The sequence below is a fragment of the Aythya fuligula genome, chromosome 13, assembly GCF_009819795.1.
Source record: "Aythya fuligula isolate bAytFul2 chromosome 13, bAytFul2.pri, whole genome shotgun sequence".
In the NCBI taxonomy this organism is placed as follows: domain Eukaryota; kingdom Metazoa; phylum Chordata; class Aves; order Anseriformes; family Anatidae; genus Aythya; species Aythya fuligula.
The window spans coordinates 11,914,237-11,939,622 of record NC_045571.1 but is presented as its reverse complement, the minus strand read 5'-3'; the positions used below and the strand labels follow the sequence as shown (position 1 = coordinate 11,939,622).

The 25,386-nt window shown below is 38.2% G+C and overlaps 1 protein-coding gene across 5 annotated transcripts in view; it reads right to left on the bottom strand.

Moving 5' to 3' along the window:
• Positions 1-25,386, bottom strand: part of HTR2C (5-hydroxytryptamine receptor 2C) — a 225,565-nt gene that overhangs the window by 196,200 nt on the left and 3,979 nt on the right. For 2 of the 5 annotated variants that reach the window (XM_032196481.1, XM_032196475.1), the window contains exons 2-3: positions 17,407-17,557; positions 7,397-7,449 (exon numbers count right to left, since the gene is read on the bottom strand). The exons of 1 other annotated variant lie outside the window; for it this stretch is intronic. The gene's annotated coding sequence lies outside the window, so the exon portion shown is untranslated. The remainder of the gene's footprint in view (positions 1-7,396; positions 7,450-17,406; positions 17,558-25,386) is intronic. 2 more of the 5 variants (XM_032196476.1, XM_032196478.1) reach the window with 2 other exon arrangements.

The window sequence follows — 25,386 nt, the reverse complement described above, 5'->3', positions numbered from 1 at the left end:
AAAGGACTACCAAAACAAAATAAGTCATTGTAAAGGGCACATGGAGAACGGCACGCAGACAGCTATTTGACCAGTTGTTCCATAGACATTTAAGAAGGCAAAACATTCAACATGATATACTGAGAATGAAGTCTACGGAGTTACATAAATGATCTGGAATCAGGAGTCGCTCATTCCTCAGCCTCAGATTTACCATGTTTGGAGTCTGTTACTCCCAGCTGTTCAGTCAAAAATCTACTGGTTGTGGGACAAGGCCAACTGTTATAGCTACCACAGGGCAAAATCAGAGGCAGGCCTGAATTTAATTCCTTGACTTTTAAGCATTTGGAGGTATCTTGTGGCCAGGTTTCCTGTCTCATCTTTCTCATGCCTTTCTTGTGCTGCAGCTATACAGGTTTTTTGACTATCCATACATTTGAAATGCAGATTTGATAGATACTTGGGTTTCAACACACACTTGAGCACTCCCAGCCCATTTCTTCTATTTGCCTATGTTCATTTCTTCATTTCCATTTTTTGTTTCAAGTCCTTTTCATTGTTGTTTTACTGTCTGGCTCAGCACTCCAGCATTGACAAGTTATATATATACCTATGACCTGGTGGAATCCCCTTTCACACAGCTCTGATAACCAGTCACTATAACCAACTCCCCAAAGAAGGGTCAAATTCTCTCAACTTGTGTATCTCCTAAAATATGGATTCCTGCCTTGGAGATGGAACAAGATGGATTGCAATATTCAAGAAACCATACAAAAAGGAAACAGTGGACCTTTTTTAGCCTTATAGGTTGATTTATTCATTGTTCACTTATCATGGTATTACTAGTCTCATAGATATGCAAGCTTTTGTAATGATGCTGCTCAAATTCAGAGCAACTTTCATTAGTGATGGGCATATTTTGCACAATAGCTTGAAAATATTTGATCTATCATTTAAAGTGGATATTATGAATGCATCAGTTCTACTCCGGTTGAAGGTTTATATTCTTTTATAGCTTAATCTTACACAGGAGAACTAACTTCATATATGAATACACAAGTATTTATTAAACACTAATTTTGAAGACTTGAATAATTTATCAAGACTTCTTTCCTAAAAAGATGGACACAACTGTGTAATTTAATTTTTAAACTTGTCATCGCAAAGAACTCCAAACAAGCAGGCATTATGAAAGCATTCTGCAATATGGAAATATCTTGCAGGGGATCTATAAATGTATATCTTTTGTAAATGTGAATAAATAAAGGAAGGATCTAGGTGCCAGAGGACAGACACATTCTCAGAAGTCTGAACAGCTTTATACTGAAGACCTTAGAGTTTAAGCTGGAATTGAAACAGATAAGCCACACTAAAAAAAAATATTGAATGTGATCATTTCTCTCCTTAAAAACACAGCTCTAATTATCAATCAGTTCAATAGCAGATTGATTAAAATTTGATTTTTAATGAATAACCATCAGAGTGGATGAGACTTCAGACTTAGTGCTCTACTTATTACCCAGGACTAGAAGCATATCTAGCCAGAAAGCCCTCATTTAAATGCATAACACTGACACACCCATTTAAATACAGTCATCAGCAGAAGTCCCAGCAAGCTTTACCACTGTCATGAATATGAATTCTATTATGGGTGTTTAGCTGTGCTTAGCTATGCTTTTTATTGCTGAAGCCGTTATAGAAGATGAATTTTTGTAGGCTCAAGTCCATAACTTTCAGTGAAGTTATTTTGGATCCTCCCTGCTTGTACCAAATTAAGGTTTTGGTGCATTTTTTTTGTTGTTTTGTTTGTTTGTTTGTTTTGGGGGGTGAGAATATTTCAAAAGTAGAAAAATATGCATGATTTCTGTGTGACAACTGAGTTATCATTCTATCCCCTAGCTAAAGGGATAGCTTAACACTATAATTATCAACAGTGATAACACCAAAATAAATGAGTAATTGTCTTGAAAATAACAGTGTTTAAAGTAGTTAAGCAAAAATATAGTATTTCATTGATAACAAATACAATTTTTTTTCCGTAATTACCAAAAGTTTGGTATGCAAGGGGGATGAACTAGAAGAAATTATTCTCTATCTTTCAAAAATATCTGACAGTTTATCTGAACAGATAAATTTAATAGATAAATTTATCTGAATGGGCAAATTGTTCATAGTGTGATTATGGCCTTCTCAAAATTCTTAAACAAAAAAGAACAACAACAACAACAAAAAAAAAAACATTATGAAGGTTAGGAGCACAAACTCCTTGTTCTCACATCCTTACTTTCCAATAATCTAATGTCCTTTAAAAGTCATTTGTGAACCCAACCCCTCTTGGATACTACAAGACAAACCAGTTGCATAGCTGGTACAGCACATAAGCTGGGCTGCTGAGAGGCTCTGTGAGCTTGGATGCACTCAGCACATGAAACAGGCTGCACCCATTTCAGAAGTGAGGGGAAAAAAGCAAATTCAGTTCTCCACTCAGTCCTAGATCTACTGCACAGCCTTGAGCAGCTAACTAAAGTAGTAATAAAGGGTTAGGTAAGACAGTGATGCTAACCCTATCATACTGTGAGAAAGAGCAACTATGAAGGCACTCTGATGTGGCACATACAGTGCAAAAGACACCCACTAGCCATTTATCCTGTTAGATCTCTTGTATAGAAATTCTACCTTGTAATTAAGCCATTCAGTTTGTTAAAGAGAAGACCACAAGGTCTTTCATTCGCAGACTGCAAATGCTTGGTCGGGAGAAAGACTTAAACCTACAGCAGTTTGATCAGTAAGACAAAACACCACATCCCTCAAAGGAGAGGTTAGTTTATATTGTTCTCAGGGGCTATTTGAGTCAAGCAATTGGGATCCACACAGCCCAAAAGCTTCAAAACAACCAGGGAAGGCCTTGGGATCAAATGTCTGCACACCAACGGGACTCAAATGACAGCTACAAATATTTACTCTGTGCTTTCTTGATTGAAGCACATGAAGCTTTAATGACTGATGGAGCAGCTGTCACACACAATACAGAAGAATTTCACTCCAAAATGAACGAAGGATTACAGGATTTGGCTTTTCCTGTTATTTTAAAAGTTGCTTTTATTACAGCATAAAAAAAATCTATGGGTTGCTCTGGGGCTGATGCTAGATATATATATCTGTACCAGACTTATTACTTCTGGGATTCAGTGTTCTGCAGCAGATTGGATTTTCTCGTATAAAATAAATAAATAAATAAATAATCTACAAGGAATGGATAATATGCAGAAAGAAGGATTGCATCTTAATTCACATACTAAGATGACTTACTTTGCTGTGCTATTTACAATAAACCTTGGAGATGCACAACTCATCTGTGGTCTTTTATGTTGAAAGTGTCCTGGTTTCTGTGTAGCCATGTGTAAGTACAACAGATTGAGGAACTGATTGCTTTGAAACCAGCAAGTCATGATTTTATGAAAAATATTTAAGGATGTCTTCAAATATATCTCTTCAGACATTCCATCCACCTCCACCATGAATGAGAAATACAGTTATGCACTACTCCTTGGATAATTCAACATCATCTGCTCATTTTACTTGATAGCCATAAAACACAGATAACCACGTAACAAGGCTTTATGAAGGGATGAACTCTTACTCGAACCTCTCTCGGGGTTATATTATAATATCAACCAGCTCCCTGTCAAGTCCACATGTTTATCAAGCATACTTTCCAGAAATTAATTTCCAAATACCTCCTCCGGGAACCAGCTAATGCCATCTTAGTAGAAACCTCTCTGATGATCCTCCACCACCTTCCTACTTCACCCTACCCAACTCACGCATTCAAGGACAAGATGTCTCAGCAACACTGTCACCAAAATTTTACTTTCATTTGCCTTTTTTCATGCCTTCTTCAAAATGTTCAGGGTCATAGCTTTTAAAACTACAGCCTCTACACTGTGAGAGCGATCCTCAGCAGGTTTGATGATCCAGGACCATACATATGGTTGGTCCCAGGCAGAGCTGTGCATCAGCACGTGGTACAGATGCAGTCTGTAGAATGCACCAGCCTGTACTTACTGGGAAGGGTATGCTTAGCTCTCCTTCTCACCTCTCTGCCAGCCTCATCTACACAATGAATGTTAGTGAAACACCCTTTTCACCAAGCAGGACAAGGGTTGCTGCCAAAATAGAGAAAACAGACAAAAACAACCCAGAGTACCACTATCACGGAGTGCAAAGCATGGTAGCTTTTTGACTGTTTTAACTAATGCAAAGGAAACAGGCTTCTGAACAGGACCTGTGAGACAAGCGAGTAGAAGTAGGTGTATGAAAAAAAAAGAAAGGATAAAATCATCCTCAAGGTGAGAACAGAAGAGTGCCCAAACATTCCTCTGTCAGGTCCTCCCTCTGCTGAGAGGAACATCAGCCAAAAGCAGCTGATCCCTAGCAAGCCCAGGAAGGAAACAGAGCAGAGTGTTGTGCAGGTCCCAATATATGCCTTTCTCCAACAAACTGGGCCTGGACCCCTCCACATGGTGTTTTTTTTAAGGGAAGTTGAGGATCTCACATCTAAAAAGGACAGATTTTGGTACGTGGTTAAAAGGGAAATGATCTTGCAGAGGAAGGACCATTAACTTCTGAACATTTCTGATCTGATGGAGAGATGTTCCCTTAGGATATGAAATTAAATGCAAAAGTGGTTGGGCTCAGAAACAAATAGCTGCCTGTAATTTACTGTCTGTCAGAATTATAACCCACATTTTTATTTTCTTATCAATATCAGTGCAGAGTTGGATCATATCCACAGAACATTCAAACACCCTTGGTTTCCACTGTCCTTCACACATATTCTCCCATATCCTTGGGCAAGACAAATGGAAATTGTTGTAGGAGTTTGGAAAGTCTTTTATATATAAGCACATCAAGTATTGGGCAACACTGTCATCACAAACTCACTGCTTTTCTCCTCAAAGTACAGGTTATTGCCTTCTCTCTTCTGCTGTATTGTTAGGGCTGAAGTTGTATTCAAAGGCTCCAGGGTCAGAGTCAGGAAGAAGGTAATGAATTTACTGCTTTGTATACCTGACTATACAATTTGTTACACATTGTTCACCTTCTGGCTGCTATGATAGATATTTCATAAAGAGCAAACTACAGTTTTAATAGAAGATCAACATTAAGATTACTTTAAGGTGAAAAGTCGTCCATTTTTAGAGTTGTTAGCTTAAAAGTAACACCTTCCCAGAGAAATGAGCCAAATCCAAGGAAAGCATCAGATACAAAAGTCAGCAACGAATTCAGATCTTGGTTTTGTCACATTTTCCACGCAGAAATAGCTATTTTGTCAATGTCATGAGAACTTGACATTGATGAGTGAGATTTTGACAGGAGACATTTCATGCAATTTTTGTCTTTAAAAAAGCACTTTTTTTTTGTAGTTATAAATAGACTGTAAATCACAGAAATTATTTCCGTTATTCTGCGTCCTTGGCAAGCTGTTTCAGGCAAGTGTCTCAGCCCGCTCCTGCAGCAGCCAGCAAGGCAGAGCCCAGCTCCCATGGTGGCCACCACATGCCCAGTGACATGACCATGCTATCAGTGAACGGCCAGGAATTCAGCTGGTCACACAGAGGTGGGGTTTATTTTTTTTGCTCTGTTGATAAATAACCTAACAGTATTAAACCTTACACTGTATATCAACAATTACATCCCACAACAAAAGATGATTCAGTCATATCAATCAATATAAGGATTTGGAAGGTTTTCAGTTAAAGAACAGCTCAATGAGAATAAAACAAAGTACCATCAAAACCGTAAAGATGTCTTCACTCTGCAAGGATTTCAGGTTAAGGTCCATACTGTACTGCCTGGGACAGCCCTCTTCAGATGTATTTTATTTCTATTTAAAAGAAATAGGCATTTCTACACTGACTCTCGTAAGCTTCCAAAAAGTTACAAACCTACAAGCCCAAAAGCATGACACAGATTATGATGATAATTCCATACACACCAGATTTGTCATGTAAAAAGTTTCTAAGAAAGCAGAATTTCAAAATAAAGGAACAGAGGTATCCTATATCACTAATGATTGACATTCATAATCATTTTTTTTATTGCAAAATTCACTTCCTGAAGTAGAAGTACAATTGGCACAGCAAACTTCAGCCCAAAGTAACCACTACAATTTATGAATTCTGTACATTCAAGAATAAAGCAAACCATATCAATGACTGATGGTCCAAAGATGTTCTTATTTTTTTTGACAGTAGAATCATACTGTGTCTTACAGTCTCTTTAATGAAACAGCAGCTGAAGAATAACAGCTGCACAAAGTCTTCAGGCTAAGCTGTGTCTAATGTTCTTTAGTGAAAACAAAACGTAAAGGACAAATGAAAGCTGTGGAGTGTGTAAGAGCAGAATATGCAATGGAAGGATATTGCAGTACACAGACCATGGAAAATTATTTTGCTCTTTTCTACAGCAAGGACTCCCAACAGATGCTTCTGTTATATTTTATAACACACACATGCAAAAATCCAGCAAAAGAACAGACTACATGTGTTAGCACTAAAATAAATGCTAGGAAGGTGTCTATAATACAGTTAACCCTGGGTATGAAGCTCCATGAAGTCCTATGCCAGGACCACAAATCAAAAGCAATTGTTTGAAGTAGAAGTTTGCTAGGAATTCCATATTATCATTTCTAAGCACACAAACCTTATCTTTCCAGAAGGCTAAAATAGCTTTTCTAAGTAGGAAAAAAAAAAATAAAAATTAAAAATTAAAAAAGAGTAGCATTTCATAAAGAAAAATTCAAAGTTCTGTATCTTAGATGCTTCAAATTTTAAAAATTTTAGAAAAAAAAAAATAATTAGAAAAACCAATTGGATAAATGGCTGTTGATCTTCATGAAAGCTACCATTACCTACTGAAATCTCAGGAAAAACAGCTCCTAAGGTTTTAGCAAAGTACATGTAGGTAGACATTAGAAACAGCTCTTCAGCTCAGAACAATTCCCAGAAAAACTAACCCCTAAAATACCCCTGCAACAAACACCTGAGAAACACCAAGAGTGATAATTATTATGAAAGGAGTCAAGGTAAATGTAAACAAGGTTTTATCCAAACATAATGGTAAGTACAAAGATGGAAATTGGAAAGAGAAATATCTAAAGACCACTAATAAAATTGCACCAGGTCCTGTTCACCATTTTACTCAACACAGCCAGCACCAGGGCAGCGCCCATGCTCTCAGGCACTGCTCTGTTGTTCAGGCTGCAGATAAATTTCAGATAACTCAGGGGTTGTATTTCAGCTTCACATTAAACTGTGTGCATCTTAAAAGAATAAAAATACTAATAACTACCACCAAACATTACTCGTGCTTACCGTTTCCTTTTAAAAGGCCAGACTCCTTTGTTCACACTTACCCTTTGAAATTGCATCCATCTTGTTCTCTGGAAGCATCTCCGGGGCAGTTTTCCTGTAAAGAACAGTGTATCTGATTGCATGTTGTGTTTTTGTTATCTGATGAGCTTTTTGCTTCTTCCTTCTGTCTCATTTTCTGCTCTGCGCCCCCCCCCCCCCAACAGGAGGAGGGCGCATTAAGCCAGTTTAGTTGAAATTTATATTATTCTTAGTCCTATATTACCCATACTCTGTACTTCAATTCAACAGACATGTTACTAATGTTAAAAGCACTGGTCTGCAATACTAATAGCATCAACGATGCAAGGACATCCCAAAGCTTTATTAATGCAAATGAAGCACTTTGAGGCAGACAGAACAGGGTAAAGTACTGTTATTATTATTTTCCAGAAGTACAATTCTGTTTGGCATTAAAATGTCATCCATTTGGATTGTGTGACACTACTACATGGGTCCATATCCTTTCCTTCTAGTGAGGCTTAACTTCACTGGTGAATTTGAAAATCTCCAAGGCAAGAATGCAGCTTACGTCTGCCCTGAGAACAAAATCAAAATAATTTTCTGCTTTGCAGGGCATATCATTTACAAGTAATTAAGGAAGATGCAGACATAAAATTGACACTACATAGGCATGGGTGGCAATTTGTCTGTACAGAATATTAGCAAGACCCTTACACGAACTGTGTTTTCAGCTGAGCATCATATTGACAGGACTGAAAAATGGAGCATGCTACTTAAAGTACATCGATGCAAGCAACATTACTCAGTCTTACCATAATAAATGGCGTATATAAATAAAGCAACTGTAATCTCAAAACTGTGACCTTACTATAAAATCTCACTTGCAAAACCTATAGTCACCTGTAAATCTTTAAACAATAGTTTAAAAAATAAATAAATCTGAAAAAAAAAAAACTATGATAATTTTATACCTGTTAAATCTGTAAGAAACATTTAAGAACACTGAAGCTGAAAGTTGTGAAAGAAAAAAGGCTTTACCCATCCACCCTTTCTTCACTTAATATGTGTATTTGAAAAGGTTGGTTTGTCTTTTTAAAAGGAAAAAAAAAAAAAAAAAAAAAAAAAAAGTTTAATTCCTTCCCCAGAATATTTAGCTAGAGATTTCTCTCTCGGGAGAGAACATTCACAAGCTTCTGCAAGATAATTTTATATATAGTTAAAAACATTATATTTAAAATCTGCTCCAGCAAAGGATATTCTAAGAAATATCAATTTAAAATAAGGACATTGAAAAACGTCAAATCAAACCAGGAAAGAAAAAAAATCCTTTCTAAAATCATTGTGTTATAGAGCAATCCCAACAAACTGCATCTGGATCATTACAGGAATTAGCACCTAATGGTATGATTTTGAAAGAATTTACTACAAAGCTCACTCAAGTCAGTGAATGACAAGCGTTTAGGCTTTAAGGCCAAGAAGATAGTCTTAACAATTTGATGTTGCACATAGTACAACGTGGAGATCTGTAATCAGAGACTCTTGCAGCTACCCTGTAAGTCAGCAATGTGCTGACCTTCAAAACCGGTATATTCCTAAGGACTTTTAGTGATAAAGATCCACCGTGTTCTTAGGTAAGAATTTTTAGAATTACACTTCTTACAACACATATCAGCCTAATTTTAGCTTCCGTCTACCAATTTATGTAGTGCCTACTAGTTTCAGAAGCCCATAAATCTCCTGCAGTAGTATTTATACAGTTTAATAAGTATTCTATTAACCTTATTTTAGCTAGGATGAGCCTCTCATTAAAAATGCAGGTTTTACAGACATAATTTTTTTGCAGAGTCTTTCTGAACCCTCTTCAAATTACTATAATCCTTTGTAAAAAGTGTTAACATCAGAGTGGGGCTGACTTCCTAAGCAGCTATCTCATCTGTGCGCAGTACAGAAACAACAATCCTTCCCCTGCAGGTATATTCAAGGGCCACATTCACCCCCACAATGCTGAAACACGCACACACGTGGCTGGCTTTCAGCAGGATGCCCATGTCCCTTTCAACATCATGGCATCCTCCCACCCTGCAGATGTGAGCGATATTCTTTGTTCCTAATTGCATGACCATTGATTTGGCTGCATTAAAATGCATGGGAGAGTACACTGATTACAATGGACTTTGAATCAGACTTCAAAAGAAAATGTGATGTGAAAAACACATCTTTCCAAGGACCAGAAGACAGACATGTTAAGAGCTTATTCCAATAACATTCTGCAGCAAGGAATACCTAGCAAGGCAAAAACGATAACCAAATGGTACTCCACCCTGACACCCAGCTAGGGTATTCAGCCTAACCACTAAAAGACGCAATTAGGAACTGACACCTATTCTTTGTCAACAAATATGTGCACCTGTTAGCACAGCCCTATTTTAGGCTTCTGATTCTGGCAGCATTAATGCAAAAAGTACATCATATCTCATCTATTTTAATCTATGCAATAAATTAATGAAAATCCAAAAGCAGACAAAAACTTGACAGATGCTACAAAGAGGGTGCAGAACAGAGCTGATCGAAACTGATGAATGGGAAGATTCCATCACAGCACTGAACAATGTACAGCTGTAGTTTTACAGAACAATGTGAAACAGTTTTATTTGGTTAACATTATCTCAAAGGTAAGTGAAAACAACTCTCAGAAGCAGAGCTGTGAACATTTTGCAGTAGTTCCAAAAATGGTTACTGTTCTCGCATCACATGAGCTGATGCACATCAGCAAATCCATGACCTGACCACATCACTCCACAGTGCAGAAAATCCTACCACTATTGGCTTCCAGGTAGCAGGCCTTGGGGGGCTCTTCTGCATGATCCAAGCCCCAACCGATAATGAGACGCTTCCCATCTTGAGTTCAGGGGGACCCCAGACAGTGCTCAGGCTATGACTCTATGACTAGCAATGTAGAAGGGAGATCCTTAGCACCAAAATTTCATACTCATAGCCCAAACCAACTGATTATTTATGCAAAAACAATGCCCTGGCACTGACCACTTTCCAAATCGATGATTTCCATTTAGGATTTTCAAATGTTAAGTGACAGCCACATGTACGAACACACACACTCACACAGAATAAAAAAAGTAGCACCCTTTCTGCATCTCTGCTGTCCTCCCACCTCCGGGCTTCCACGAGCTGAAGAAATCATCTCACCTCTCCTATACCAGGTTCCTCCCATTCTTTGAAACCTCTGATCTTAATGTCTGTCATGGCAGACACACCAAACAAGACAGACCTGAAGTCTTCTCCAGCCTGGCAATTCTTGAATTTCTATACTGTTTGCCAGCACACAAGTAAACTCCTCCAGCTTTTTAAATAGTAATAAATTCTTCTCCATGTCGTCTGAAATACCAAGTACATTCACGTCTCTCTCAAAGCAGTAATTGTGCAACTCAGTAGTTCTTAATAATTACAATGAAGATTCCTAGACTATTCCTGGCTACCAAAATTGAAGTTCTTATACAGATGCAAATATCTTATTTTTAGAGAGATGCAGAACCACATTTTATCTCACAGTCTAATGGCTCTCCCAAAAAGATTTGCAAATTCTCTTGTGCAGTGTTTTTGTCCTGCTAATACAGCACTTACAAAAAGTGGTTACCAATATAACAGTATCTGTAAGGCTTCACAAAGACACAAAGAGAAACACTATTCTTTCAGGCACAGTACTTTCACTTCTACATCATTAAAGTAAGCTTTTTGTTCCGTTACTGATGATCTCCTACCATTACAGCCATAGGGGAGGAACAGAAAGGAAAATAATATTGCCATGAGCAATTCTTGTTATGCCAGTATACAAGTAGGATGGAAAATATTAATGCCAATCAACATATTCATCACAGCACTAAGAACACAAAAACTGTCTGGATATCTCATAGCTGCATTTCCAAGCTCTGTGATAGAAAGTCACCCCTCACTCCAAGATGCGTGTTCTGGTTAATGTAATTTTCCTGGCAACAACATGTTCTGTTTGATATATATACATTTATTTATTTATTTATTTATTCTTGTTATAAATCTGTTCTTTTCAATACCTACTTTACAGGCAGGATTTTAGATGTAAATGAAATACATCATTTTTGATCATGAAAAAATACTCTACTGGACATAATTGTTATGGACATGACAACCTTGAAGAACACCAGCCACAGGAAACCCCTCTCCAGGGTGCAGCAGCTGGTTTCATCAGATCTTTCAGAGCTTTGCAGGTTTGCAACAAATTCTGGTGGCCACATAACCTCTCCTGCTGCCACACTGCCTGCCTGGGAAGGCACGCAAGCATCTGTTCAGACCTGAGAACGCTATTTAATGACAGCATTGTTTATGCACCTGACAATCTTATAATTTGAATTTGGTTGGGGATGGGGGCAGGTTTCCATGGAAACAAAATATGCCACTAAGTAATAACGCAGATTTGAAAAGAGGGTCCCAGGCTGTGGCCCACTGACAGTCTGGAGGGTCTCCAGCACTTGTCACAGCAACAAGATAGAAAAATAGGGATAAAAAATAGGGATAAAAGAAATCCTTATGAAATGGTACGATCCTGTCACATTTCAGAGTTACTTGAGTTGTGATGAGCAGTTTGGGCAATAGCAATGCAACCTGTAATGCTGCATACACAGCAGCTCCAGACATGTAACAGGCAACAGAGGCAGCATTGCTCAAAGCTCAGCCACAGTCAGTGGCTTACTCTCTAGCCTTTTATGTCAGATTCTAACAGTTTGGAAAAGAAGCAGGAAATAAGCTTTGACCTGTAGGTTCAAATGCTAGGAGTACCAAATTCCACATGAGGAACACCATCAGCTATGGTCTTTGATGCCCAGTTGACAGCCTAATAAGAAAGTGGCTTTACTGGGAAATGTGAGTCCCAGACAAGCAAGCATGGTAACCCTTGGCATGAAACAACTTGCCCTTTCTTTCTGTCTACCACTCTGAGGCATAAGCGTGAGGCATAGGATCTGGTAGTACAATCAGCCACTTTATTGTTTTCTCACCATGGAGCAAGAATTCCCATTTCAGCCTAAATACCCCAGCTAGCCAAAGGGGTTACGCTGTGCTGCATTACCAGTCCTTAAGCTATCTGCAAAAAAAAAGCTATTTTCAAAACAGCACAGAGTACATTTGCCTGGGGATTGTAGCTCAACTCCTGAAAGCTGCCTAGTCACGGAGTTCTTCACACACTTTGCATCCTGAACAAAGACAGGGCAATCTGGCCATTATCTTGATAGCAAATACAGCCCTAAGGACACCAGCATGGGATCTTTCTTAGAAACCTGATAAAGAACAATAACTTCAAATAGGAAGAGAGAAGGTCTTGACTTTGGACTGATTCCAGCTGCAGAAAAGCTCACGTGACTGATTTGCACTGTTCTCTTTCATCTGCCCAGTTCCTGCACTTTGTTCAACAGATTCACGTTCAACAATGTTAACAGTTTTCAGAAACACTTGTTCAAGACATTACACCCTTAATAATTGAGTTCTTGTAAGTTCTTACCCTATTTGTAGACACATAGTCATAGCTTAGATGTGACAAGTTTAAACTATGAAGATTTTTGCAGGAAAAGACTGGACTGCTATTGAGGAAACTGGCAGCCATTTCTCACCTCTACCAAGATGTTTATCTGAGACATTTAATTTTTGCATGTCTCAGTTCTCCAATGGTAAAAGAACGCAAATATTGCCAGCAGAACTACCTGAGGCACGTCAAGAGGATAGGCCCCTGTGGGGAACAGCCTCCCTTGTACTCACCCCTTGCCCTTCTCAATCCCCTTTGATTCTAAAACCTTCTATTTGGATACAGTATTTAGCATAACAAGGGATGTCACAGCACTGAAAAACAAGAATAAAAACAAAGTCAAAGACATACCACAAAGCAGAAAAAAATCAAACCACATAACATTTTTTATTCCATGTGTTTTGTTTTGTTTTATAAATATCAGTATCCTACAATAATCACTGGATTTTTAGTTCTGTCTTGAACTGGAACAGTGCGCTCCAGTTTAACGCTGCCTTATACTTCTGCTAACAGTACCTGCACCCTCACTTAGCCCAGAGGATAGGCCTCCTCCACACCTCTTCTCTTTGGATCATCCATTTGCTACATCACTGAACACCCCATCCTGGTGATGGCCTACATCAATCCTGCAGCAGACGACACACATGGAACAAAGTTCTCCACATCCTCAGAAAACAATCACCTCCTATTCATGAAAAGACTTACAATAAGGGCACAGTGGGCTTTTGCTGAGGCAAAGGATGGTTCCCTTGGGACAATCCACACATGGCTCAAATCCATGAACCTTGCACTTCTGTAAGGTCAAGAACCAGCACTGACAGGCTGGATAGTAGATGGCCCTCAACATCCTAGAGCGGCTCACAGTATCGTACAGTCTGATTGTCACTGAACAAGTACCACATGCTTGTTTAAGAGACACATGAATTATTGATGATGTTCAGGAGCCCTATTAAATTGTCTAGTGGGCCACCAAGAACACTGAATAGTTCAAATGCATCAAAACGCATAATAAAGCTTTCTATTTTCAAGTTTGGCCATTAGAGAAAAGAACCCTGGCAAATATATAATTTTGTGTAATTTCACTTGGATGCTCACTGTAATAGCAGTAGTATTTATGACACTGTGAGTCATACCCATACACTTCTCAGATAGCAAAGACACCATTATCCACACTATTTAAAAACAGAGTCCTTATGCAGGAAAATATCTTACTAAAGGCAAGACCTACTTATTTGCCTTAAACTATAGACTTAGTCTATAAATATGTACTATTTTTGTACATACATCTGTGTCACAGTCATGATAGTCTTATAAATAAGTGTTACAAAAAGGAGAATTGTCAACATCATAAGAATTACCTTCTAGTAATTCTTGTTTAGGTCCTGCCTATAAAATACGGAATTCAATTAAACTGCTTTCTTATTATAAAAACAAAAATACTCCTGTCATGCAATAAGTAAATCATAAAACAAAGCCAAACAAACAAACAAAAAATCTAAATTGCATATTCTGAATGGGATATTCAGAGTCTCTTCCTGCCCACATTTGTGTGTTTCATTGAGTGCCATCAGAAGAGAGAAAGCAAAGGTATCTCTATTTTGAATGTAGGACAAATCAGGAGAGCTATTTTGAGGGGATATTTTCATTAAGTTTGAGACAAAGAGAGATATTTCTCTATTCAGTGCTGCCAGATATTCAACCACAAACCTGAGAAGCTCCTACTCTATCGCCAGTCTCTCCCTTCCCTTCCTTTTCTTCACAAGACACTTAAGAGACTGTGACTCCTGAGGGTGTAACCCCTCACAGCTACCAGGGACCCTTCAGGGTAAGACACTGCACATCTAGGTTTTCACATGGTGATTCAGCATTGTTAATGATCACAAAGTAGGAGCTTGAGCAGCATTCTGATGGATTTGATGTCTTGATTTAAGGAACTGTTCAGTAGCTTGGGACTCATGGTCCATCTCAACCACCTCAATCGCAGTGAAACAATGTTCAATATTCAGAGAGATGTTGTTTTACATGGTGTTCAAAGGCTTTTACCACAATGTAGCTACGATATAAATATTGTATAGCTTTTCTTCACTAAATCCACATACAACTTCCCTTTTTAATATCCTTCTTTCCTTGTCTGCAATCATCATCCACGTAAAAGTCACTAACTTGGGAAAATCGTGTAGTCTGGAGATGTTATATTCTATGGTATGCTTGAGAAGTTGCAAAGAAATAAAAAATAACATCTAAAAAAATAAAAATCATCCGTTTGCAGAGCTCTGCTATGAATGGTAACTGCCCCAATACCCGGGAAACAGATTACAGAACCTGTAAACACTGAACACTCAGAAGCTTTTCTGATAACCAAAGAACTGTTAATAAATATTTTTTCATCAGTGCTCATTAAAGATGTGGCACATTTTCAGAATTACATATAACCCACTTCTGCCATGGAAATGAATTTTTATATAGTGCTACAGAAATTGCTATTATGAAAGATAGAAGCAACATTTCCAGGCAGTAATTTGTGCACAGATTTTTATCTTTTCAGGAATTAACGTCTGCATTTGTGTGAAAATGAAGAAAATAAGGCCTCTTGTCTAAAAGGAGTTACCCTTTCTTATCATCTTTTTAAAAAGCCTCGCACTTTTCTATTTTCTTTCCAATAAAATAAATAAATAAATAAATAAAATCTATTATCCTGACTAAACTGAACTATCTTACAAAATTATATCTAGATTTTCAAGCTTGATCCCTCTGCTATCCATTTCAAAGAGACCACTGCCATTACAACATACATCCAGCCCTTTAGGATGCTTCTCACACTACTGGGAATATTAAAGTTCGATGAAGTATTTTCTCATTTTTCCTCAATCAGCCAGAGAAAGAGAAGTCCTTGAGTAAAACATAACATGAGAGAAAATTCTATCTCTGTATGCAGTTTTCTCCCAGAAATCTCAGAATAAAAATCAGAAGTGAATACAGCTCTGTAGTTATTATTCACCAAGTGTTACCAGTGAGCTTTTTGCTTGTCTCTGGTAGATACCATCTTCTACCTCAATGTAAGAACATTTTAAACCCACTTGCAAAAATCTATAGAGGGATCTGAATTCATCATTGCTGGAGACAGTTATGTGGCCGATAGAACCCTCCTGATCACAATTATCTTCTTTGCCTGGACACAGCCTACACACAAAAATGTTGATGTAAGTGCAGAGAGACATTATTCAGAGTAAAAAGGGGTTGGGGCTTTTTTGTTTGTTAATTTATTTTAGACATATTGAGATTTATCATTTGGATCATGGATTTAGTTCTTCTTTCAGCCACAGCTAATAAACAGGTGACAAACAAAGCTTTAAAGCTACAGGACTAGCTAACTTTCTAAAGGTTTAATAGGAGACCTTTCTGGGCAGCAGGTTAGAGCCATGAAAGCATGACGCAAAATCTTTGGTGTTTATCTTACAGCTATGGGTGGTCACTTCCCATCTCCTAGCTTTATCCCTCACAGCAGAAGCTGAGAAAAGTGACATCCATGCATATTTTAAACAGATAACGTGTTTTCTGGGACAGGTACAGATACCAGCTTGGATTTCACCCTGCCATTCTTCATATGACAATGTTAGAGACAAAAGATGTTCATAGTTGATGTCATTTGGCTATAATGATCAGACAGGTTTGTTCATCAAACAGCCTGCCCGCAACCTGAACACCATCTGCCTGGGACAGGTAGCAGACTCAAAGAAAAAACACAGAGCCACCAGAGACCTGCCACCAGCATAGTTAACTCAGCTGCATGGCATGAAACAATTTTTTTTCCCACCAGTATGCCAGTACAGCAAAAGCAATGAACATGCTGCAAGAACATCACCATGAGTTTACTCTGCTCTGTGTCACTTTGCAGCAGTTAAACATCAATATGCTGATATTTGCATTCAACAATAAGGTATGAATTTTCCAAATATATCATAAAAACTGGTATAAAAATGTGAATACACCTTTAACAATTAAACAGTTGCATTTCAAAATTTAAAAAATCATGCAGTTAAATTCTTTATGTCCAATGAAAGAGTGGTGATGCTCATCAGTCTACAGAAGAAACAACATCCAGAAGTTTGGATAGAGTAAAAAACAAAACAAACAAGCAAACAAACAAAAAAACAGGTTAAAAATGTGTGATTCCAGTTAAAAAACAACAAGAACTCCCTTCAGTTTTTCTTGTCACTGCACAGGTGCCTTCTCATTGTTTGGGATAACCACAGAACTGCCCCACACACGTCATTGTGCTTTTGTGTGTTTACTGGAGACTTTATACGACAGGACACCAGAACAGTTGCTGTAAGGCATCTCACACCTCTAAGACACGCATTAAAAAAAATGTAACCTTTGAAATTTTATTTCCTGAGAGGTGGGGAGAGATAGAAAGGGGGGTTATATGAGCCCAAGTAGCTTAATAAGCAACGGAAGAGATCCCCATGTGTACACAGAGCTTACTGCTTCAGCAGGGTGGAAGGAAATTTGCCCTCCTGGATATGTCTTCTCCCAAATGAAGATCATTAGCACAGCATCCACATCTGCTCTTCCCCAAAGCATGGGAGGACTTGCTGCTGTGGTGCAGGAAGATACAGTATTTGCCATGCCACAGCTGAAAGAGACAGGGAAAAATTGTACCTTATACACAGCAACACTCTGGAAAATTAATTGGAAGCCTAAGATGAGACAGCCTATTTTGACAGACTAAATGAACACAAACTATACAACAGAAGATGGAGAAATAAAAAGAGAACCGTCATAAAATCTACACCCAGCAGCAACCAGGGATGAAGTTTAAATCTTTAGTTAATGGCAACAATTACTTTCAGGGCTCACCACAAACTAAAACATTTCATCTCACCTTGGAAAAGTACTGCTAATCAGGCTGAAGAGAGGACCTCATCCAGTATTCACACAGGCTGATATTGCCAATAAATAGAGCAATCTCATCATTACTATCCTGCTATGCCCTAATCCACATTACAATAGTTAAAACATAAATAATAATAATAATAATAATAATAATAATAATAATAATAATAATAATAATAATAATAATAAGCACTTACCTTTTGGGATATATAAAGGGCCACTTAAAGTTAGTAAGAATTGTTTTTCCTAATTGCACCATGACTAGAAAGCACCTAAACAGCAAGATGGTAGCAACAGCTCCAATCTAACCTAACTTCATCTGCAAGTAGGACAAGGTTATCGTTCTAGTGAAAGATTTTACAGTGAAAAACCTTTAGCGAAATAAAAAGCAGAGGCAATATGCAGCTTCCTCCTTCTTCTCCCACCAAAGTTAGGATGGCTTTCTATTACCTTTTGGCATATTTATGATTTGGTTTAAGTTAGCAGATCTCTGTTTGTGACATTTATTTTTTATTTAGCTCTTGGAGAGAATTGCCTTCTTTTCTATGCACCATATCAGCATTACTATATAATTAAAGTAATATCTGCTTAATACTGATGTTCTTGCTTATCAGCCTAACTTGAAATATGGCCTGACTTAGCATCATGATTAGAAGTTATCTCCCTGTGCTTTCTATCATGGCTAGGGAAATTCACCGCTGGACTACATTTACATACATTAGGTAGGCACAGGTGTCCCTTCTGTTAAGATACCCATAAAATATTATTTTAAGAACAGAATGAATCAACCCAACCTATAAAATGAGTCTAAAAGTACTTAAATAATCATGGCATCTTCATTTTGAATAAAACAAACATTTAAGCATCTAAGACTTGAATATTATTAAGACTTGTAACAGAGATATTCTACAGCCCCAATACAGCACATATTTTACTTAAATTAGCATTACACCTAAGAGCTTTAGCACCTTTTTTCCTCAGGTAACCCTTATTACTTTGTGACTGCTTCGTATCACCCCTAAATAACACTGTCACTAGCTGAATGAATAGAGTGTGCTGTACTTACAAATGATTTACACAGAAATAAAACATATATCAGTAAGCGTATTTCTACCCTGAGTCTCTAGATACAGTTCACTTTGGCATCAAAGGAATTATAAATCCAGGGCAGGAAGGTACATAAGCTAATTTCCATATTCACAGACTCCTAAGGCCTGGCACACACAACTTTGCACAAAGTTAGAAAACTCCATCTGGGAAAGGCTCGCTGTGTGCTTCACCTCTTCTCCTGAATATCCCCTAAACCCACTGCTACCATCACTTGGCAAAGGTCATTACTCTTACACTTCGAGGAGGAGAAAGAATTTAGGAAGAATAATGTCCAATCCTTTTCAACAATCACAGAGCATGCACTGGGGTGGTTAGAGCTGTAGAGACTTATGGACTCATCTATATTAACAGAAGGCCCCTTTTCCTTATTGATGAAGTTATACAGTAAAGAGCTGGGTACAGAAGCCCTGTCATGTCAATAAAAGTCCCTCTTCCTATTATTCTTTCATATATTATCCAAGGACTTCTACAAAAATTTTGCAGATAGCAATGAACAAAGCAACCGCCACAATAAGAAAACATATCATGTGCAGAAAACACGACTCAGATTAAAATATATATATATATATATATATATATATATATATATATATATATATCTGTAAATCCAACCATCAGCTAAGGACAAATCAAATTGTGGTTGTTCGCTGCTGGAGTACTGATGGTAACAGAGAAAGCGCAGAAGTGAAGAACTGATACTTAAGAGATCTAATTCCTGCAACATCACTCCTTTGATTTAGCTGCGTAGTGCCTTAGATAATATATTCAACTTGCTAATAGAGATTTTTAAATGCAACTTGAAACCTAGCATTTTAAAAGATTAAAATACATTTTTCTACTTGCTTCACAGTTTCAGACTTTGTTTCAGATTTGAGAAGTTTTCAAAAAACAATCTGGAAATAAAAAATGAACCTGAAAGTACCCATGAAGCTGCAGAAAGGAACACACACCCCAAATCCACATCCTCCTATTACATCTGCTGCTCTACTACACCTCACTGTCGCACCTTAGCTAAGCCGACATCCTGGCTAATGCTCACAGCCTTCCTCTGTATGCAAAGCCCTGCTCCCACCTGCAAGGAAGCAGCCATCAGCCACCAGCAACCAGAAACCAGAGGCTCATGTCCCAGCATTAATCCAGTAAGTCTTGTCTTTTACACCTTTAAACTGCCAACCAGGTTGAGCACAGTGAGCAAGACTGCCTGAGGTGTGTGGATGGGTGGAGATGCAGACCTGAGTTTTTTTTGTTGTTGTTGTTGTTGTTTTTTTTTTAAAAAAAAAGAAGAAGCCACAACATAGATTAGGAGATCATTTCCACTGAGAAAGTTCTTCATATGCTTCTCTCTGCTGTTTGGGGTGTTAAAATACTTTTTAAAATGTTTTGCAGTACGTCAACATGAAATCCATCAGCTCAATAGAAGGCACGTATGAACTACAGTGGGCTTGAAACCCATCTCTGTATAAGTTATTTTTCCTCATATACCTACCTTGGTTTGCTGAGCAAAAATGCTGTTTTGTACGATTTTGTTGTTGTTTTTAAACTAGAGGAGTGCAAGAGATTTTTATTTTGTTTTATTACATCCACTTATCTTCTGCCTCTTCATTAGCCAGAAATATAGATGTAAACATTACCACCACATTGTTGTGATGAGAAAGTTATGTGACTAAGAAGATTGCTACACTGCATTGGTACAATGGTGACCAAAGAGTAAAAATTAAATAGCTAACAACCACCTCACAAAAAACAACCAAACGACAAAAAAAAATGCAACCCCTTGCCTATTTAGCCTAGGAAACACTATTCAAAATATTTCCCAGCACTGGTACTACACTTTTTCTTGCTTTACAGCAATTCAGCCAGCAGCTGATGGATTTCCAGTGATACCCACAGCACACCATCCTCTCTAAGCCTGTGAGCACACACTTGGCCCACACCTGTTTCCCCAGGGATTACAGTGGTGCTCACTCACTTGCCCATGGGACAAGCATGACAGACCCATAATCTCTCCATAGGAAGGGGAAACATTTCTGAATCTCTCCCTCCCTTATGTGGCCATGATTTTTTCACAAAAATCTTTCTCGGTATCACACTTCCAGCTACATCAGCTTGTGTTACTGCTAGCCGAAGATTGAAAGCTGGAGAAAATTGTCAGACAGTGCAATCACATAAAGGCTCATAACCAAGCAAGTACTTCTCCCTTTATCTTGTCACACTGCAATCATCACCCTAAAAAACCTCCAAGGGAGAGAAACACAAACTCCTATTCAATCAGGTGCAAGGAGCCCTGCAGATGAACCCCAGGGCATGCTCAGAAACTAGCACAGCACTGCTGTAGCTTTCTGTGTTAAGGAAAGCAAAGCAATGCAAGGAGAGGGCAGCACTTTTGAAGAACAGCAGCTATGCAAGAAAATTTGCCATCTTGTAAAATTATCCTTTTCTCACCCACATGGTTTTAGGCATTATATCCCCCACTGGGCTCTGCTTAAACACATTCACAACACAGTCAGGCATACATGATACTGATCGTTGCTGGCAGGATATATTAGGGTTATTATATTCTCACCCTGTTTCTTATATTCTTCTCTAAGCATCTGCTATTTGCTGCTGTTGGAGACAGGATACCAGACTGTCAGTAATTGTTATGTCAAGGAAATAAATGGACTGTTCAAGAAAAAAAAAAAAAAAAAAAAAAAAAAAAAGAGAGAGAGAGAGAGAGAAAAGAAAAAAAAATGAAGATGGTAAAAAGAGGGGAAAAAGTAATCAAAGTGGAGTGATACAGAGACCCAAAGATAAGGACAAGGGGTGCTAAATGAGTAATAAATAGCAGGGTGAGCACTGAGCATACAGAAAATAGAAAGCAGCATGCGACCCTTTCACAGTGATTGGAAGAGGAAAGATTTTACTCCATTTTCCTGCTGGAAGGGAAGTACCTCAAGGGAGCAGCAGTGGAGAAAGATGTTCAAGCTCAGGAAAAGAGCTAGAGGCCAGCAATGCCAGATGAGGAGCTGAACAGGAGAGTTTATGATGGACCCCAAAGGAATATATTAGTCCAGCAATTGTAGGCGGTCAGGATGGTTATTCAGGTAATTATAGACTTGACACAAGCCCCAGATCAAAATCGCAGAGCAATTGCTAGATGACTGAACTCATAATTTCATTACTTTCTTTTCTTTCCTTAAGTGCCAGCAGGAAACCCAACACTGACAACAAGTACAGGGAAACATAACAATGCTCAAACAAAATACGTAATTTGCTTTATCTTTGCCTTGGGTTATTTTATGAATACCTCAACAGCAAGAGAAATCTGTTAAATCTCTCCTGGAAAACATCATCCAAAGTCCATTAAGATGTGGAAAGCAGTAGAGATTGTTGCAGCCTCAGGCTGTATCAGAACCTTGTGTCTGCATATGATGGGAATCCCAGCCAGCCCTACTGGATAATTCTGAAAGATTTTTTAATCCACTTAATAAAGCAGGATGGGGAAAAAATGCAGCAGCTTTGCCAGCATTACAAACTTGTCCTTTACAAATGCCTCAGTGACACACCAAATACTGACAATAAGAATATCATTACATGAAATTACTACAGAACACTTTAAAAATCACTGATAATCAGTAAGATGTAATTTTAATGAGAAACCATCAGTGAATGGAAGTGCTTTTGAGTGGGCCTACAGAGAGACAAGTTTCTCAGCCCAATGCAACTGAGAACTAGCTTAAGGGATAAATATCATCAGACTCAGGCAGCTACAGCCAAACAACTCAGTTCTTATCATAAGCCCAGGCCTGCCAAATATCAGACATTTTAACGCAGTAAAATACAAGTCTGCTCATCTAGGATCAAAGAATGCCATGGTGGGGCATACAAAAGGATGTAGTGTATGTTGGAAATCAGACTTAAATATTATGTAAGAAGTCACAGCAGATAAATAGCACATGAGGTCCCAGGGTCATGCTGTTGCTACAGGAGCTAAAAACACCATTGGATGTTTGAAGAGAGGCAATTTTGTCCAAGGTTAGAAAGGTTTCTGCATATGGAGTCAGTGGGAATGTTAGCAGAATATCATGTTCTGCTGTCCCTGAATGCCCACCTCTGATGTCCATGTCTCAATAACCCTGAAAAACTGGGAGGAAAACACATACCATTTAAGGCCTGAAAACAGATTGTGTGGAAAGAGTTTAAATAAAATAATTGCTTTAGCGAAAAGAAGGCTGAACAATGATTTTCCCACATCATGTAAAATGATTTCTATTAGTAGCAGGCTCCTTAATTAAGCAGACAAAGGCAGAAGATTTAACATATGGAGCAAGGAAATAAACTCAGATTGGATTTTTTTTTTTTTTTTAAGCATTGGAAATAATTACTCACCAAAGCAACTACCCTCAGGACACATTTGAGTCCCAGTTATCTGTGCTCTTTAAACAAGGCTCAATATGCTTCTGCATGTTGATATGCAAGGAGAAATTTTTGGAAGAAGTTTTCTACACCTGGTGTTATCAGGAGGTCAAACTACATGATCCTAACAATCATTTTAGGTCTTACAAAGCCTGGGAATGTTAGATAGTATTTACCATATCCATGACACACTTCTCAGACTTATGTACTTACACTGTATTTTATATTTTTGCATGATTTTAGAAAACAAAGAAGGCAGCAATTAAAATAGGTGGGTTATTAAGGCAAGAGTAATCTTTGAAACAGATATATTTGCATTCATTCCGGCATTCAACTCTGCCTTTACTATCACAAGCCAAGCACATGATACTGAGTACCATAAAAATAAAACGAATACAGTCTTTTCTAAATAGGACCCGTATTAAAATTAAACACTAACTGTAAGAGTTTCAGTAGACCTACAATAGCCCCCATTAGAACCATTAAAATTACAGTCTTTCAGACAACAATGTCCACAATAACTGTCTACAAGCCACTATATACATTAAACTGTAGATAATTAATATGCTTCTGCAATCTTATTTTTTCTCCTTTGTAAGTAATAGCCATTATAAAATCCTAAATATCTGCCCAGAGTTTCTTAAATGTTACAGATAATGAAAAAGAAAGTAACAAGGCATTCATGGTAAAATGTTGCAAGTCTTGGCATGAAAATAAAAACACTTTGGAACTCCTTATTTCAGCTACATCACCTCTAATTTCCTCCAAACCCCTCCAAGGAGCCTGGAGCAGCCGAGGTGGAGCTGAGCATTTTCTGGGGTTAGGATTTAACTGTTGCTGCTGATGGGGTTCATCCCACCCAGTGCTGCAGCCACCCCAACCCAGGCCAACTCTGCAGACTCTGACTGCACAAATAGCAAGGATGGGGCATTTGTAGCCTGTGATTCATCTTCTCTTACCCCAGACTTCTAAAACAAGCAGAGGTAATTGCTCCCACAGAGTGCTTTATTCCTCAGCTGTGAGGAAAAATCTAAACAACCAACTTCAATGTAAATGTTTGCAGTGTCAGTTTAATCCCTTTCTGTCTCTCAGTGCTGGGTAATTACAGCCATAATGACCAGTGAGATCTTCCCTGATGCCTCTGCCTCAGAAATTCATCTAGGATGAAGTGGGAAGACCAATTTTGTCACTGCTCAAGTTGGAACTGAAATTCATTATCTGCTACCTAGTATCTGTTGGAAGAGAAGAAAAAAAAAAAAAAAAGAAAGAAAAGAAAAAAAAAAAAAGACGAAAACACCAAAATATAATTTAAAGGAACCAGGTTATTGGAACCTCACAACATCTGTCCCGCTCCCTAGAGACTGAAGTGGTGAGTGTGAGTGTGGAGAAGGTGTGTGTCCTGGCTGGAGATCAAATGAGCTGAAGCAGCCTCTGTGCAAGCTGAACTCGTGGACTGCAGCCCTTGGGTGAAACATCATGGGTGACACTCAGGCAAGCTGCAGTGGGTCTACTACCACAAAGCTCATGAGTGAACTGCGGGTTTTGGTGCGCAGCAGCTTCCCAGCTCTATCTGCCTACTTAGCTCTTGTGCAGAAACCATACAATTCATACAATATTTATAGTAAGAAGAGAGTTTTTCACTGATGGGAGAGGTGATGTCACTTCTCTAATGTTTGTTGACTTATGGATAGTGTGTGCAATTCAACAGCTGAGCAACATATCATTTCTATTCGTGCTGCATTACGCATAAGTGCACACATTACAATCCATGTCATCTGAACAAAGGTAGCACAATCCTTGGACACATGCCATTGCAGCTCTGTAGTAAAATTATGGTCCCTTGAACATTTTACGATCTCCAATTATTACAGCATTTGCATTGGCCTGATGGCCCAAATTAATCTGATTTTTAGAAGTTACAACATTTAATTAGGATGAGTAGTAACAAATATAATATTCAAAAGAAAAAGGAATATGACAGCATCCACGCTGAAACAGGGATAGGGAATGGAAATCAGTCATGCTTTTTAAAATGTTTTCAATAATAAGAGTAACTAACAGCCA